At 45.5% G+C, this 16,569-nt stretch overlaps 1 long non-coding RNA gene across 1 annotated transcript; it reads right to left on the minus strand.

The window, feature by feature from the left end:
- Positions 1-11,386: 11,386 nt before the first annotated feature.
- On the minus strand, positions 11,387-13,554 carry LOC120435700. The gene is made up of 2 exons (XR_005609848.1): positions 13,453-13,554; positions 11,387-12,738 (listed from the first exon to the last, which is right to left on the minus strand). It is a non-coding gene; the product is annotated as an uncharacterized LOC120435700 (long non-coding RNA).
- Positions 13,555-16,569: the final 3,015 nt, after the last annotated feature.

Genomic DNA, 16,569 nt, shown 5'->3' on the forward strand with positions numbered 1-16,569 from the left:
GTCGGCTTTGGGCTTTTTTATACAGGTGCTGAGTGTTTCATGACCAGTCCAGTTTGTTGTCCACCCACAGCCCGAGGTACTTGTACTTGTTGACCACCTCCTCCCCCTCTATCTGAACCGGCAGTGGACCTGCTCTGGACCTCCCGAAGTCCACAACCAGTTCTTTGGTCTTTGAGGTGTTGAGTTGCAGGTGGTTTGTGTGACTCCATGTGACAAAGTTCCTCACCAGACTTCTGTACTCCTCTTCCTGATCATCCCAGATACACCCCATGATGGCCGTGTCGTCTGCAAACTTCTGAATATGGCATAATTCAGAGTTGTAGCAGAAGTCAGAGGTGTACAGGGTGAAGAGAAGAGGGGACAGCACAATTCCCTGCGCTGCTGACCACAGTGTCAGACATGATGTCCTTCAGCCTGACGTACTGTGGTCTGTCAGTGAGGTAGTCGTTGTAGCGGCTCCCCAAGTTCAGCAGCACACGCCTTTAGCATCCTAGGACACACCTTGTCTCGGCCTGCTGCCTTCCTGGGGCGAAGCTTCCTCAGTTGTCTCCTGACCTGATCCACTGTGACACTGGCAGATGATTGGAAGGCGGGGGGTGGCATAGTGTCAGGAAGGGGAAGCGAGGGAGGTAGGAGAGTGGGAGAGGGCTCTGTAGTAAAGGTGAGGGTGAGGGTGGGGGTTGTGGGCTGGTCAAACCTGTTGAAGAAGTTGTTGAGTTCGTTTGCCTTCTCCACAATCCCCCCCCCCCCACTGTGCTGTTCTTGGTGTTGTGGCCTGTGATGGTTTTCACACCATTCCAGACCTCCCTCATATTGTTCCTCTCCAACTTCTGCTCCACCTTCCTCCTGTAGGTGTCCTTTGCTTCCCTCAGGCAGCGTTTCACCTCCCGCTGTGCTGCTTTCATCTCCTCCTTCACTTTGCTCCTGAAGGCCTTCTTCTTCATGTTGAGGACAGCTTTGACTTCCTGTGTTACCCACGGTTTGTTATTAGGATAACACCGTACCGTCAGACAGCGTGTCGCCCCCTCTATGTCCTCACCATGTGGGCTCAGAAGCACATCCCAGTCTGTGGTGTCATAGCAATCTCTCAGAGCATCCTCCTTTTCTGGGGTCCATCTCCTGATGGAGCGTGTTGTGACAGGCTGCCTTTGGACGAGGCCTTGGTTCCTAGGTTGTTCAGTTAAGATGTTCCTTATTTGATTACCCCTCGGTGTATCTGTGAGCCCTCGTTACTCCTCGTGTTTTGATTGATTGATTGATTGATTGATATACCTTTATTAGTCCCACAAGGGGAAATTTCATAAGGCTGCCGACCTATTGCACGCAATGGCGGCGCCATCTTACCCTCCGCCCATACATACATTACACAAAACATCACATGGGGAAGACAGGTCAGAGAGGTACAACATGGAAAATGCACAACATGAGGAAAGATAAGGAAAAAAAATAACTCCCCCCAGACTGAGCTCCAACAGGGAGATCAGTTTGAGAACAGAAAAAAACACCTCTGCACATAGCACATGAAAAAACTCTTAATACACCAAAGAAACACATGACAAGCAACAGGGGTGGGTAAAGGGTGAGAGACAGCCGATTTAGACAGTACATCCGGGCCTGCAGCCTATGCGCTGGTCTCCATGATCCACCGTCAGCATCGGAAGGGAATAAGCGTCGAAGGCGTTTGGAGGAGGAGGGGGGATGAGTGTGTGCATATCAGTGTATATGTATGTGTGTGCGTGTCCAGAGTTCAGCTGAGACAGTGTCCTTCGCCCTGCCAGGCTAAGTAAACAGTCTTCCAGCCAACCCAGGTGGCCTTGCATAGAATGGGAAGGAACAGACTAAACACAGTCATTATCAGGGTGTTTTTGTTCGGCTCCAGCTTTGCGACCGCAGCTGGCGCCGAGAGGGTATCCACATGAGTGATGGTGCTTTTTACTTTAGTGCGAACAACTTATATGAATTTCAAAGCAGTTCTACAGTCCAACACTGATCTCTCAATCTTCCGTTGGAGAGCCGCGAGCTTCGCCATACTTGAGTTCTGTGATGTTGTCATTCTTGTGCTCAAGGAGCCGATTCTGAGAACTCATGACAGTGTGCCTCCCCGAGATGTCATCCAATTTACGCTCAGAGATGTTATTCTGAGTATTCACAGCAGCCGTAGCCTCTCCAAGATCTTATCCGTGCTGCACTCAATGAGCCCATTTTGAGAAACTCACGCCTCTTCCCATCGTTTCAATCCCAGCGGGCAGCCTTGTGGGGGTTTGAACAGCCGGTTCCGCTTTCTTAATTCTTCGATAAGCCAGGGCCAAGCCAGCTCCGATCAGCCAGAACCCTGTTACCATGGTTCCGAATAAGTAGATATCTTCAGCACTCAGGCTTTATTTAAATAAATAAATAAATTATTCCATGTTTTCCCCAGCCCGTTATGTCTGTGCTCTCCCCGTGCTCTCTCTCCTCCTGTCTGAACCTCTGTGTACTTCCTGTTTTACTTTGACAGTCTCTCATCAGTATGTGTCATGTTGTGTTTACTCCTGCCCTGTATCGTTATGATTATCTGTGTCAGCTGTGTTCCCCGTGTGCTTCCCCACTTCCCTCATTGACCCTCTGTGTATTTATGCCCGCGTCTCCTTCAGTTCAGTGTCGCGTTCTCCCTCATTCATGGCCGTGTGTTTCTCCGTGTAATACGTTATAGTTTCCAGTTTAGTTTGTATGGTTTTTCTCTCCAGCAACAAAGCTGTGTTTTGAGTTCATTCCTGCCCCCGTGAGCTTGCATTTGGGTCAATTCCTGCCTGCCACACAGCCAAATTATGACAGCTGGAGTCACTCGCCTAGCTTGGGAGTCACCTAGTGCTCTGACCACTGGGACCACTGTTACCTTCACCCTCCACATCCTCTATAGATCTTCTCTGAGTCCTTGGTATTTCTCGAGTTTCTCATGTTCCATCTTTCTGATGTTGCTGTCATTGGGAACCGCTACGTCTATCAATACGGCCATCTTCTTCTGTTTGTCTACCACCACTATGTCCGGTTGGTTAGCCACCACCATTTTGTCCGTCTGTATCTGGAAGTCCCACAGGATCTTAGCTCAGTCATTCTCCACCACCCTAGGGTGAGTCTCCTATTTTGACCTTGGGATTTCCAGGCACAGATGTTCCTGTACACTAAGCCGGCCACTTGGTTATGGCGTTCCATGTATGCCCTGCCTGCTAGCATCTTACGCCCTGCTGTTATGTGCTGGGTTGTCTCAGGGGCATCTTTACACAGCCTGCACCTGGGGTCTTGCCTGGTGTGATAGACCCCAGCCTCTATAAATCTTGTGCGCTCAGAGCTTGTTCCTGTGCTGCCATGATTAGTGCCTCTGTGCTCTTTCAGTCTGGTTTTGTGCAGCCACTGGTAGAATGTCTGGATATCAGCCACCTCCTCTATCTGCCGGAGGTACATACCGTGCAGGGGCCTGTCCTTCCATGATTGTGCCTCCTCTTCTTCCTCTTTCTTGGGCTTCTGCTGCCTGAGGTATTCACTGAGCATGCGGTTGGTTGAGGCCATCATACTGATGTATTCGTGGATGTTTGTTGTCTTATCCTGGACCGTGATGCTGACACTCACCAGTCCCCGGCCTCCTTCCTTCCGCTTAGCGTACAGCCTCAGGGTGCTTGACTTGCCCTGAAACCCTCCGTTCCTGGTCAGGAGCTACCTGATCTTGATGTGAGTGGCTTCTATCTCCTCCTTTGGCCAGCTTATTATCCCAGCAGGGTACCTGATCATGGGCAGGGCGTAGGTGTTGATAGCCCAGATCTTGTTCCTACTGTTCAGCTGACTTCTCAGGACTTGCCTGACCCTCTGCAGGTACTTGGTGGTTACAGCTTTTCTAGCAACCTCTTCATGGTTCCCATTTGCCTGTGGGATCCCCAGGTACTTGTAACTGTGCTCTATGTCTGCAATGTTGCCTTCTGTTAGTTCAGTCACCTCAGTTCTGACTAACTTCTCTCTCCTTGTTATCATCCGACTACATTTCTCCAGTCCGAATGACATTCCGATGTCATTGCTGTATATCCTGGTGGTGTGGATCAGTGAATCGATGTCTCGTTCACTCTTGGCATACAACTTGATATCATCCATGTACTGGAGGTGGCTGACAACTGTTCCATTCCGTAGTCGGTATCCGTAGCCAGTCTTGTCAATGATCTCACTGCGGGGATTCAGGCCTATGCAGAACAGCAGGGACAGAGCATCTCCTTGGTAGATCCTGCATTTGATGGTGACTTGTGCTACGGGCTTGAAGTTGGCCTCTAGTGTTGTCTGCCACATCCCCATTGAGTTCCTGATGAAGGCTCTTAGGGTCCTGTTGATTTTGTATAGTTCTAGGCATTCCAGGATCCAGGTGTGGGGCATTGAGTCATAGGCCTTTAATCAATCCAGGCAGTGCACAGGTTGGTCAGCCTAATTTTGCAGTCTCAGCTGATTGCTCGGTCTACCAGTAGCTGGTGTTTTGTGCCTCTGGTATTCTTGCCCATCCCGCTCTGTGCCCCACCCATGTGCCTGTTCATCTTATCCGCTATGATGACAGGAGCTTCCATGTAGTGTTGAGGCAGGTTATTGGTCAGCAGTTGGAGGGGACCAGTCCCTTCTGGGGGTCCTTGAGGATCAGGACTGTCCGGCCTTTGGTTAGCCATTCTGGGTGTCTCTCATCAACTAGCAGCTGGTTCATTTGTACTGCCAGGCGCTCGTGGAGTGCAGTCAGCTTCTTTAGCCAGTAGGTGTGAACCATGTCGGGGCCTGGTGCTGTCCAACTCTTCATATTGGAGACCCTTTCTTGGATGTCTGCCACTGTGATGGTTACTGAACCTTGTTCAGGAGGTCGCTGTGGTCTGCCCTCAGATCCACTAGCCACTGAGCATTGCCGTTATGGGATGTGTTTCCTCTTGTGGCTGTTCAACTTGTAGCCAAGCATCTCACTGATCCATGGTATAGATCAGCTTGTTAGTCTCGATAATGGTGGCTGCCGTCTGGGAAATGGTAAATGGAATGGTTCTTATATAGCGCTATTCTACTATTCTAGACTCATCTGAGCACTCAAAGCGCTTTACACAACTTGTGCATTCACCCATACACACCCATTCGCACAAGCACATTTTTCTAAGTGCTTCATAGCTACACATTCATACTCTGATGGATGCATCGGAGAGCAATTTGGGGTTAGTATCTTGCCCAAGGATATTTGGCATGCAGACTAGGGGAAGCCAGGAATCGAACCACCAACCTTCCGATCAGTAGATGACCTGCTCTACCACCTGAGCTACAGCCACCCCTTCTCCCATATGCTCTTCCAGTATTGATCTGCCTCCAACCCTAGTGGTGCTGTTCTCATGTTGTTCCCCTGCCACTGAGAGCACACCTTGGCTGGTTTTGTGGAGAACAGCTGGTTTATTCTCCTGCCTTCGATCTCTCTGGTGTACCTCTTCAAGCACCTGGCCAAGGCTGTTTGGAAATTTCCAAGGCCTCGGGAATGGACAGCTTCCTGTACTTCTTAGGCACCTTCTTCATCGTACCTTTCTGCAGCTCCAATTGTTGACTAACCTCCCTCCGTGCTACCTTGATCTTAGCCTCAGGCTTCCTTCTGTGGTGATGATATCACCCCCCCTGACCTGGCACCCTGGCTCCCCTTGTCCTAGCATTTGTATTGTACCATGTCAATCTCTAGCTGTGAGAGCAGTCCCTTCTTTCGAATGTTGGAACACTGAGCTAGAAGTTGTCTCGTCACCATTGTGGATGTTGGGAATCGAAGATTCCATAGGTCCCTCATCCTATTCATGTAACCCCTTTCGCCAGGGTTACTGGCAAAGTAGCATTCCAACAACGTCCTATTTTCATCTCTTGCCCACCGATGACTTCTTGGTCCAGTAGCCCACTATCATTTTAAAAATATTAATAAAAATGTAAAGGTCAAAAGGTCAACAGCCCCCCCCCCACACACACACACTCACACACACACACACACACACACTACCCAAAGCAAAAAAAATTGATGTCAAACTTTTGTGCTACGTTTGTGCTGCAAAAACTTTTGTTTGTGCTACTGACTTAAGGCAGTGGGTGGCGGATATTTTTGAGGAGAACAGGTGCCATGCTGAAGTTAATGGTGATTGAGACAATATGCACTATCTACCTGAGCTCGTCCCACACCTAATAAGATTGGGAGGATACCTACCACTCTGGACTAGAGTAATGGTTCCCCTATTTCAGAGCAAAAGGTTCACTGCAACTTCAGCTAATGTTCAAGAACATTAAACATGTCCTGTTCAAGCATGAAAATATCCCTTTAAGGATAGATAAATTCAATGCACGTCATCTTGGTTTCATTGAAGGCAACATGCGGATCTGTTCCACAAAAAACAAATAAGAAAAAAAGCAGAGGTTGCCAGACAGGATGGTACAGCAAAGCGTCAGGATCCACACCAAGCCTCTGTGGAGCAGGAAGTTGATGAAAACCCCTCTCAGGAGCCCAAAATTGGCACCGATATGGACATTGAAAATACAGCATCTTTGGAAAACTAGAGAGGCCTTGCAGTTCCACCAAAAAAGAGGAAATTGACTTCATACCTCTCCCCTTACCCTGAATGGCTCCACTCAGGTCCAGCTGTAAAAAAGAAAAAAGTAAAGCTAGGGCTGTTAAAAAAAATTGATATAATCAACAGCCAGTCAAATTGGCAAAGGACAATACTGAACACCTGTGCCTTTAATGCTTTCTGTCAAAGTCTGTGCTGCACTTTCTGTGACAGTCCTTCTACTCAAAACATGTTGAGTAGTTCAGAGAAGAATAAAGTATTCCCTTGCTTCAAAGGGTATCACTCAACATACCTGTTCTTTAAGGGCAAAAGTTCTGAGCTCAATATTCTGCCCTGTTCAGTTGAAGACTGGTGTTCATCGTGTTGATGCACAGTGCCATGTGTCCACAGTAATTCAAAAAACAATGACAGAAAATCCAAGTGTTCACTTCACAAGACAGTGTTCCACCCAGTACTGCAAACTTTACACACCAAACACAAGGCAAATACCTTTTGTCCCCATTGATCTGTCAGTCCTTTCAGCTTCTGGCATAGCTCACCTTCAGTCTGCTGTTGAACAAGGGCTCAACCTTGTAGCGTTTCCATGCCTAAGAATAATCCAAAATCCTGATCCATCTCCAACAGCATTTAAAACAGATTCATCAGGAAAGCAACTTTGCACAGGGACTGTTTATCACCGTTACAGCCTGAGAACTTGTCTGGATTGACACAGACTTTGGAAAATGCTCTACAGAAACTCTGGAGCACAGTTTTCACAATCCAAAAAGGTTTTAGTGAATTCCCATCCACTCTGCTACTTCAAGGAGAGAAATTCATGCTGAAAGCAGTCATTGCATTTCAGGAGGGCCCAACACCAGAAACACTTTGGCATTATATGACATTCTATAAAAGGAACCCGCGCGTCTGAGAGATGTATGATGACTTAAGAAAGGATGTAAGCATAGCATCTGAAAACACCAGCGTATGTGCTCACGCTGTGCTCTACACAAAGGAATGATGGCAAGAATTCATGAAAGAAAGTCCTTTTTCTATTTTGTGAGTTAGATGATGGAAATAGCTGTTATTTTTCAGTTGTTGTCTTAGACTTGAGAGGCTCAGACAGTTCCATGTACCTTTTCTAACAGGAAACAAGCCTACATTGTTCTGATAGTTTTGTATTTTGTTACCAACAGTTAAAGTTTTTTCTCCAACAGAATGCATAATTTATTTTAAGTGCTATATTTTAACCTAATTTTTTACTAGTATAAAGTAGTTTGATTACTAGGTTTAAGATTGTGATCATGATAAAAACAAATCCAATACAGGTTTATATTTCACACATTTTTCACAGTAAAGAAAGGGGCTGGTTGAATTTTAGAAACTTTTATTATTATCTTTAAAATGATAGTGGCGCAAACAAAAAATTTTGCAGCACAAACCAGCAGAATTCGTGGCTCACTGTGGAGAAAATGGCATGTCACAAATTTAGAAGATCATCATTTGAGCTTGAGAAATTGTTTCCTGCTTTATAAGAAAGCCCTCTGTACAGTTAGAACATCCCCAAAGTTTGATTCTGTTCATCTGGACGTAGGATGTCCAGATTCAGAGGCTGCATCCACCTGAGGACCCGGCCTTCATGGTCCAAAGCTGGGCAAACACGGTGCGATTTTTTTCAGTCACGTTATTCAGCTTCTGCTCAAACTGTGTGATTGACTCTCAGGGTTTAGAAGTTCGTACGTCATGATGCAGGGTCTCACACTCTACGGCCCGATGATCTGATGTGACCTGAACGCTCACACTGTGTGTCCATAACATGAAGCTTATAACACAAAATCTGTCTCCCTCTCTGTCTTTCACTCACACAGACACACACCGCCACCATCAACTTTGCTAAATTGCTAATGAAAAACATTGATCAGGCAGCTGTGATTGAGCAGCAATGTCCATCCAACTCTTTTCACAGTTGCTGTGGTCGTGATGATTTTGTGAGGCCACACCGAAAAGGCTTAGATGAGCCAAAGTTCTACAAGTTGTGCCTCCATCGCTTGTGTCCAGATCACACGCTGCACCGCCGTGCTGCTCCGTCTTTTCACTTTCATTTCTGTGTTTGGCGTGCGGTGACACCCTCACGACGGCCGACAGGATTTCAAACAGGTTTGATTTTCTTACGACAAAGCGATTGATGATCGAGAGCTGATCATGAGGTGTTAATCGCTTCTCATTACCCCATATATACTACACGATGCACGACACACGATGAGGCGGAACCTCGGGCCGATCCCCAAAACGGTCGCACGACTGAAAAATCGGCTCAAAATGAGCCAACAATCGCACAGTGTATGCCCAGCATAAGTGGGCGGGGTCCTCCGAAAGCCAGGTAGGCGGGAAGTGAGTGACTGTGAAATTGGACGGTCGAGCCTGCAGGATTACGTCACGGCTGTCTCGGTGGAGTGAAACTCAGCCGTCTGCTCCTTGCTATCTAAAATATAACCGGACGCTGGAGTAAATTCTCAACCATCTCACACTTCTGTTTAATCAGTTTCCTGTTTGACGTTTATTCAGCTGTGTGAAAACCCCAGAGGAACCCTCCCGAGGGATTAATAACGTTTTATTTAATCTAATCTAATAACTTTAATGTCAGCCAAACCGATTTACTCAAAACAAATAAAACACTGAAAAAGCCAAACAAAAACATTTTTAAGTTATCAAAGTGACTCATATATCATGTTTAACCTGAGTAGCAAAAGACTGCGGGGGTCTGAAAACGATGTGCCGGGAGTTTGTTGTTCTCGCCGGCTCAGATGTTAGAAGTTTACACAGGTATATTCTCGCCAACCGGTCGCAGCAGATGGCCCCGCCCCTCCCTGAGCCTGGTTCTGTCGGAGGTTTCTTCCTGTCACCAAAGTGCTTACTCATAGGGGGTCACATGATTGTTGGGATTTTCTCTATATCTATTATTGTACGATCTACTGTACAATCTAAAGCGCCTTGAGGCGACTGCTGTTGTGATTTGGCGCTATATAAATAAAATTGTATTGAATCGCCTGAAAATATGTTAAAAGTTTATTTTGTGACCCAGAAAGAGTAATAAGAGTAATATTAAAACTAAGTAGCTGCTTAGTAAATCCATTGTTGGAAACTGGAATTGGCTGGGCTGCGCTATGAATTCTGGGATATGGTTTTTCAATTTTGTTGTCCGGGTGGAAAATCAGGAGAAATTCCATAATGTTCAAAATCAGCACCAACGATGGGAAGCGGGGAACTGAAGATAAATGTGTCTCTACTTTCAGGTAGAGACAGAGATAGAAGCGTCTACCTATGAGGTCATATCTTTGCCTGACATATGATTTAGTATTAAATACATTAGGTTACATAAAACTGGAGCCAGCTGTGACCTTCAAAGTCATACGTGACGAGTGAATCCTTTCCAGTGTCCTCAGCTTTAGCTGCTGGTGGTTAGCCACTAACGTTAAAGGTTTATCTTGTCTTTAGTTAATTTACTTTAGTGTAGATGTCATCAGTTAGCTGGGCCCCAGCACATTTCTAACCAGCCTGTAGGTAGTGAACATATTTCAGCAGTAGTGTAACATTTATAATAAAACTCTGCAGAGTGACTGTTTCTAACTGTAACATGAAGAGAGAACAGGAAGTAAACAGAATCAGGTCTACAACATCAAATAATTTCACTTGAAATGTTAAAAATCACAAATCTAACATGATAAAATAAAGTTGCTCACAGCGTGTTGAGATTCCAGCCAGAGTCAGCAGGTACAGCACTCCCAGGGTCACTTCAAACGCTCTGAAACAGCTGCTGTCCACAGCTGGAAGCTTTCTCTGGGTGTGTTCATCTACAGAGAAAATACACAAAGAGTCCATTCATGGAGCACTAATGAGGGACTCTGGAGCTCCTTCTTCTTCCTCCCTTTATTATCTGTAGTTTGTATTTTTATTTCTTTCCTACTTACCAGCTTCTTGTAATCCACCAGCAGGGTTCTGCTCTCCATCGTCTAACATCTCCACCTCGATTTGCTCTCTTCCTCTTCCATCCTCATGGGTCCCTCTGCTGTATTTCACCCTGGAGTCATGGACACCTTGAGTTTGTGTCGACATCTTAAGCTAAGAAGATATTTGACCGTCCGTCACTGTCTGCCTGTTTCTTTGAGTCAGGCAGCTTTGAACTGGAAATATCCAGGAAGTCAAACCAGAAGAGAGCCACAGTTTTCCTGTCACGTCATGATGTGTGAAACGCTGAGTTATTTATGAGCACTAACAGCATCCAACAAGATCTGAAGTTCAGTTCACTTCAAATGCAAAACTTTCACTGATGCAGTTTTAATGGATTAAAAATGTGAATGAGTCAGAAACAGCAGAACAAACCACAAACACAACAAAGACTTCAAGAAGTCATTAAAACACCTCCAGAACATTCTGAACATTTCCTGTCTGAATATCTCAGAGACACTGAGGCTGAACTCAGCAGCAGCAACATGCACATAAATGCCTTTGTTAGATGCTGCTTTCATCAGTTTCTACATGTTGTAAGTCCACAGAATGAGAAGAGAGAAGAAGAGTTTGTGACACCGGAAATATGACGTCAGTGTGAACTGCTGAGGAGTTTTTATTTTGACCTGCAGAGAAGCTAACGGGGCGTCACGGTGCTGCAGAGGTTCGCTCTGTCACTGTCACCGTCTCCAGTTGGAAACAGACAAACAAACAGAATTCAACAAGACCTGAAGTTCAGATTCATCAGTTTAATTACTGAGATTTCATTGATGCAGCTGTGATTAATTACAAATCTGAATGAGTCAGAAACAGCAGAATAAAGCACAAACACAGACAGCTTAAATACTTTTCTACATTTAATTTGGAAAACTTTTCCATTACATGCATTAATACATAGATACTTGTACAGCAATACAAGCAAAGCCACAAATGTGCTGTATTTGAAATGTTTGTCATAAAGCACAGACACTGAGCTTTAACTCAGCAGCAGCAACATAAAAACAGCTTTCTCAGAAGCTGCTGTCATCACACAATATCTATTGTTAGTAATGAGCAAAGAGGAATGTTTCTGATGCAGGAAATATGGCGTCAGTGTGAACTCTTCAGTTATTTCGAGTTTACCAGCAGAGAAACTAACAGCATGCAACAAGATCTGAAGTCAGTTTGATGAATTGAAACGCTGAAATGTCTTTGATGCAGTTAGAATTCAATGAAATGCTGAAAATCATCTGAAGTGAAACACAACCAGGGTCTGTGGTCATTAGTTAAAGGTCAGCTTTGCACCAATCACATGTGGACACATACAGGCTGCAGGTAAAGGGTCCAAAGCAGGAAGTGTGTCACATGGAAACTGGCTCTGAAACTGTCTGATTCATGAAAGACGACTAAGGCCCACATTACAAAAAGACCCGAGTCATGTTCAGAGTCATCAGACTGTAACCGTGTCCACTGTGAGGGTTGTTGTTTCTGCACTTTTTCTTTCTGTCATGCTGACATGAACTTTGACCTTCAGTGTGTTAACGCTGTGCAGGCAGCTCGCTGCAAACTAAGCAGGAAGGTAAAGTTGTGTTTGGATGTAAGTGAAGAAGAAGAAGGAAAGTTGTTTTAAACTGACTCATCTTCACTTATTCACACGTTGTAAGTTTGACAAACTGAATTTGTGCTGGTTTCAGTCTCTTGGTTCCTGATTTGTAGCTAAAAGTAAGAAGCAGCTACTTTCAGCTGTTTGAGAGAAACTCAAGAAGACATTTACTGAAGTTTTAGGACCAACAGACTGATGAATAAACCAAGTAAACCAAAGTAAAGACAAGCTGCACTTTGACTTGTATTAGAACAATTTGCTGGAACTACAGAGTAATGAAGTACTTCAAGTTTTTGTGTGGATGACTTCCAACCTTACTGTACAGCACAGAGCACAGAGGGACAATATATGTAATCAATATATGATGCAGAATGAACAAGTAACAACTGTGAGCTGAGTCTGAGGCTCATGCAGGACATTTCATAGTGAGGTGTCTTTGGTTGGATTATTCAAACATTTACATCAAAGCACCAAACTCATTTCTCACATATCCATTTATTTGAGTTATAACCTTCATAATGTTCAACTGCCTGTTTCAAGTTCGCATTATTGTCACAGCAGACTCCATAGGAAAAGAAATTCGTACTCTTCTCTCCTTCTGCCCAGAACCTGTCAGAGAGATCAAATCTGATATGAAACTGGACTAAACTCATAACTATTGTCACATTCATATAAATATGAGTATAAATATTTGCTGTATTTCTTTCCCAGGTTTCTCGCCCACTTTCCCTCCTTTAGACTTTTCTCTGAGAATCATCATGCACACTAAAACAGCTTTCAAGCTTTGATGAATATGAAATCTTCCTGCTGTAAAAATGGAGAATAAAAAGAAGTCAGAGCTGACTTTCTGCTGTTTGAAACGGTTTTGTCAGCTGTTTACAGACATCACTTTGAAATGTGTGTCTATCAGGTCATATTTACTGAAGCTTCTTCCTTCATATGTTCTGAAGTTTTACAAACACCAAAGAAGAAGAGACAGGAATTCTCTGAAACAGTTTTTCTTCTGTGAGAAAAGAAACATTACAGCACAAAAAACATGAAGACAAATTGAACAAAGTGAAATGTGTCGGTCGCTGCTTTGAACATTTTTCAATCCTGATTTCTTCAAACTGACTTGTTGTAACTGAACGTCATCACAGACTGCAGATGAAGAGAGTTCAAGCACAGCTGTTCATTCAAAGAAGGATTTCTGCTTTTCTTTACATTCAGTTTGTGGGGCTGTTGGAAAATAGCTCAGCTCATGTATTGCTGATCTATCTTCCAAAACATCAATGTTTCACTTCGAAATAATAACTCTGGAATAGAAACAAACTAATGTCTCACGTTTCTGTCAGCAGTGATCCGTCCACCCATTCCCATTCATATCCTGATGATGTGTTTTTGGCTCTCAGACCAACCCAGGACTCTCCTCTCATGTTCAGTTCATTGACAAATTTCTATTGGAGCAGAGACAAAACTATTGTCTCCAGTCATAATTCAGCACTTCTGTTGTAATAACATCATCTTGTGAATCTGTCTGATGGAAGAACTAAATGTGATGAAAGTTTTCAGTTCTTCCATTGTGCAGAAATCAGAGAGAAATCCATCAGAGTGGAGACAGGAAGCAGGTCACAGACTGACAGCAGGTCAAAAACACAAGTAACAGATGACTGTCAGTTCCATCAAAGATCACACAGACATGAACAAACACACCCACCTGTTCCTCTTTGCTGTTTATCATCACCAGATCAGCTCCTTTATCCTGACAGTCTCTCCTGCTGTCAGACCAAGTTTTACTCTCAGTGGATTTAAAGTAACAGCTGCATCCAAATCTCATCCATCGATCAGGACACTTCTCTTAAAGTCAAACACATGTTTTAAAGACAGACTTTGTGTCATGTTGTATCACATTAATAAGATCTCTGATTTCAGTCTGTAGTCAAAAATCTTTGGTTCCTGTCATTTTCCCTGTAAATCCTTCATTTAAACTCAGGTTTTCTCTGTTATTCATCGTTCCAGGACACTGCAGGGCCACACCCAGCTGCTATCCAGTTTAGGACACTGTCCTTTCTTTCTCTTTGGACTGTAGACCCACACAAGCTCCCCAGTACAGAAGTGCCTCCCCTTAGTGGTGATGTCATAATCCCTTTTTTTGGCCCAGTCCTGCCTTTGCCGCTGTTCCCAGGCGTAGGATTGCGCAGAGTCCAGCCAGTCCTGCAGCTTCCTCATGTAGTCCCAGCCTGGTGGCGCATCTGGCGTGTCCGGAGGCCTCACGAAAGACAGCTCGGCAGGGGTCCTCAGCTTTCTCCCAAACATAAGCACGGCAGGCGAGCATTGGGTGGAGTCTTGGACTGCCGACCTGTAGGCCATGAGAACAGGGGGAAGATGGTAGTCCCAGTCCTGTTGGTGTACTGAGGTAAGGATAGCTAGCTGCTGGGCCAGCGTCCTGTTAAACCTCTCCACCAGACCATTGCTCTGGGGGTGAAGCGGGGTGGTGCGGGTCTTCTTAATCCCAAGGCGTTCGCACATGGCAGCAAATACCTTGGACTCAAAGTTACACCCCTGGTGACCATGAAGGGTCTCTGCTGTTCCAAAACAGCTGAACATCCCCTCCACTAATGCATCAGCGACAGTCTCTGCCTCCTGGTCTGGGATGGCATATGCTTCCGGCCACTTGGTAAAATAGTCCATGGCCATGAAGACATAATGGTTTCCTCTGTCTGTACAAGGAAATGGACCCACGACGTCCACTGGAGCTCCTACTGGTTGCTGCTGAAGCTGAACCCGGGACTGCACCTGTGGCCCTTTGTGCGAGGAACATGCTTCACAGCTACGGCAAAAGTCCTCCACATCCCTCCGCTGCTGACCCGAGGTGGCGCAGGGTCTTGGAGACTCCAAAGTGGGCGGAGCCAGTGCTCCCAAGGCAGGCTTCCAGCACAGCAGACCTCAGACACCAGTACTAGGAAACTTCTGAGTTGTTTCTGGTCTGCTGGGGTGGGCCAGTCTTTAATAGAGTGGATTTTTTCCTCCAAAGTGCAGATGCCCTCATGACCCAGCTTGTGGCCCAGAAACTCCACCTCCCTCCTCATGAAGTGGCACTTGTTGGGGTGTAGCTTCAGGGCTGCAGATGCCACTCTCTCCAACACTTGTCTCAGAGAGCAGCATCAAAGGAGCATCTCCCCCTCCAACGCTAACTCCAGGGCTGCGCTGAGTGTGGCCGGTCAAGCAAGCTGAGTTTGCATACGGAGCTCTTTAGAGCTGAGGGCCTGCAGAAACTGGTTCTGAGCTAACTCCGCCTGCACCGAAGGTGGCGTGCTGTCACACACCCTCCTGCAAAGACACTCAACTTCATGGGCCAAAATACAAAGGGGCTCCCCAGGCAATCTGCGTCTGTTGTGGAACTCTGACCTCAGCAGCGCCGGCTGGTTGTCCTGCCCGAGCTGTCTCTGAAGTGCTCCAACAAGTGCAGTATAATCTCTCCTTTCCTCCTCGCTCAGCAGCAGCAGGCATGCAGCGGCATCCTCACACAGGCACAAAGCCAATCAGAGAGCTTTATGCTCCTCAGACCAGCCAGTTACAACAGCTAACAGTTCAAACTGTGCAATTAACACTTCCCATGGCGTCCTGCCGTTGAACTTAGGCGTTTTTATATTTGCAACAGCTTGCTGAGCGCCACCATGTTTGTTTACATCACATGACGGTGCAGCATGCGACGTCAACTCTGTCTCACTGAAACTGTGGTAACGGGGCGAAAAGTTCTGGAGTCTAGTCAAAGCTGGAGAAAATCCAGCTTCAGCAGGCAGCTGCAGCGCCATTTCCCTCACTGTATGGGCAGGCGAGCACGGACGAACGTCCCTCTCCTGAATCTCTTTCTTAATCTTCAACATCCTCGGGTCGATCAGCGTCACCAGCAACATCTTCGGGTGTTCGGTGTTTTATTTGTTTTCTCTTCAGTTCTGACACCAGTGTAACGTCCCCATATGCTCTCAAGCACCTGATGTTTTAATCTCAGTTTATCCGTTTATTAAGTAAACAGAGGCAAAAGGGCTGTTAACCCCAGGGAGAGTCCTCCAGTACAACACACTCTCTTCAGCCCGGACAATAACAACAAGAACGCCCTTCCCCTTCCAGCACACACTAACTCCCTTTTTCCTGCACCACAACCAAACATGTATCTTAAAGAAACAACAACAGTGTGCAAAGATAGCCAACATGTCACAGTAAAAAAAAACTTTGATCATTGTTACAACACAGAAGAACTGTTACACAGTATCAAACATTTAGATTTCAAAACAAAGACGCAATCAGGTTATCACTGTGTAACACTGATGTTTTCTATTAGTTATTCAAACTTTATTACCTTCTATCTTCTCCTTCAGCTTCTTCACTTCTTCCTGTAGCTGACTGTGGTTTTTACTCAGTTTATCATAACTGCTCTGTAACTGAGTCAGGTTGGTTTTT

The sequence above is a fragment of the Oreochromis aureus genome, linkage group 22 (assembly GCF_013358895.1).
Source record: "Oreochromis aureus strain Israel breed Guangdong linkage group 22, ZZ_aureus, whole genome shotgun sequence".
Lineage (NCBI taxonomy): Eukaryota > Metazoa > Chordata > Actinopteri > Cichliformes > Cichlidae > Oreochromis > Oreochromis aureus.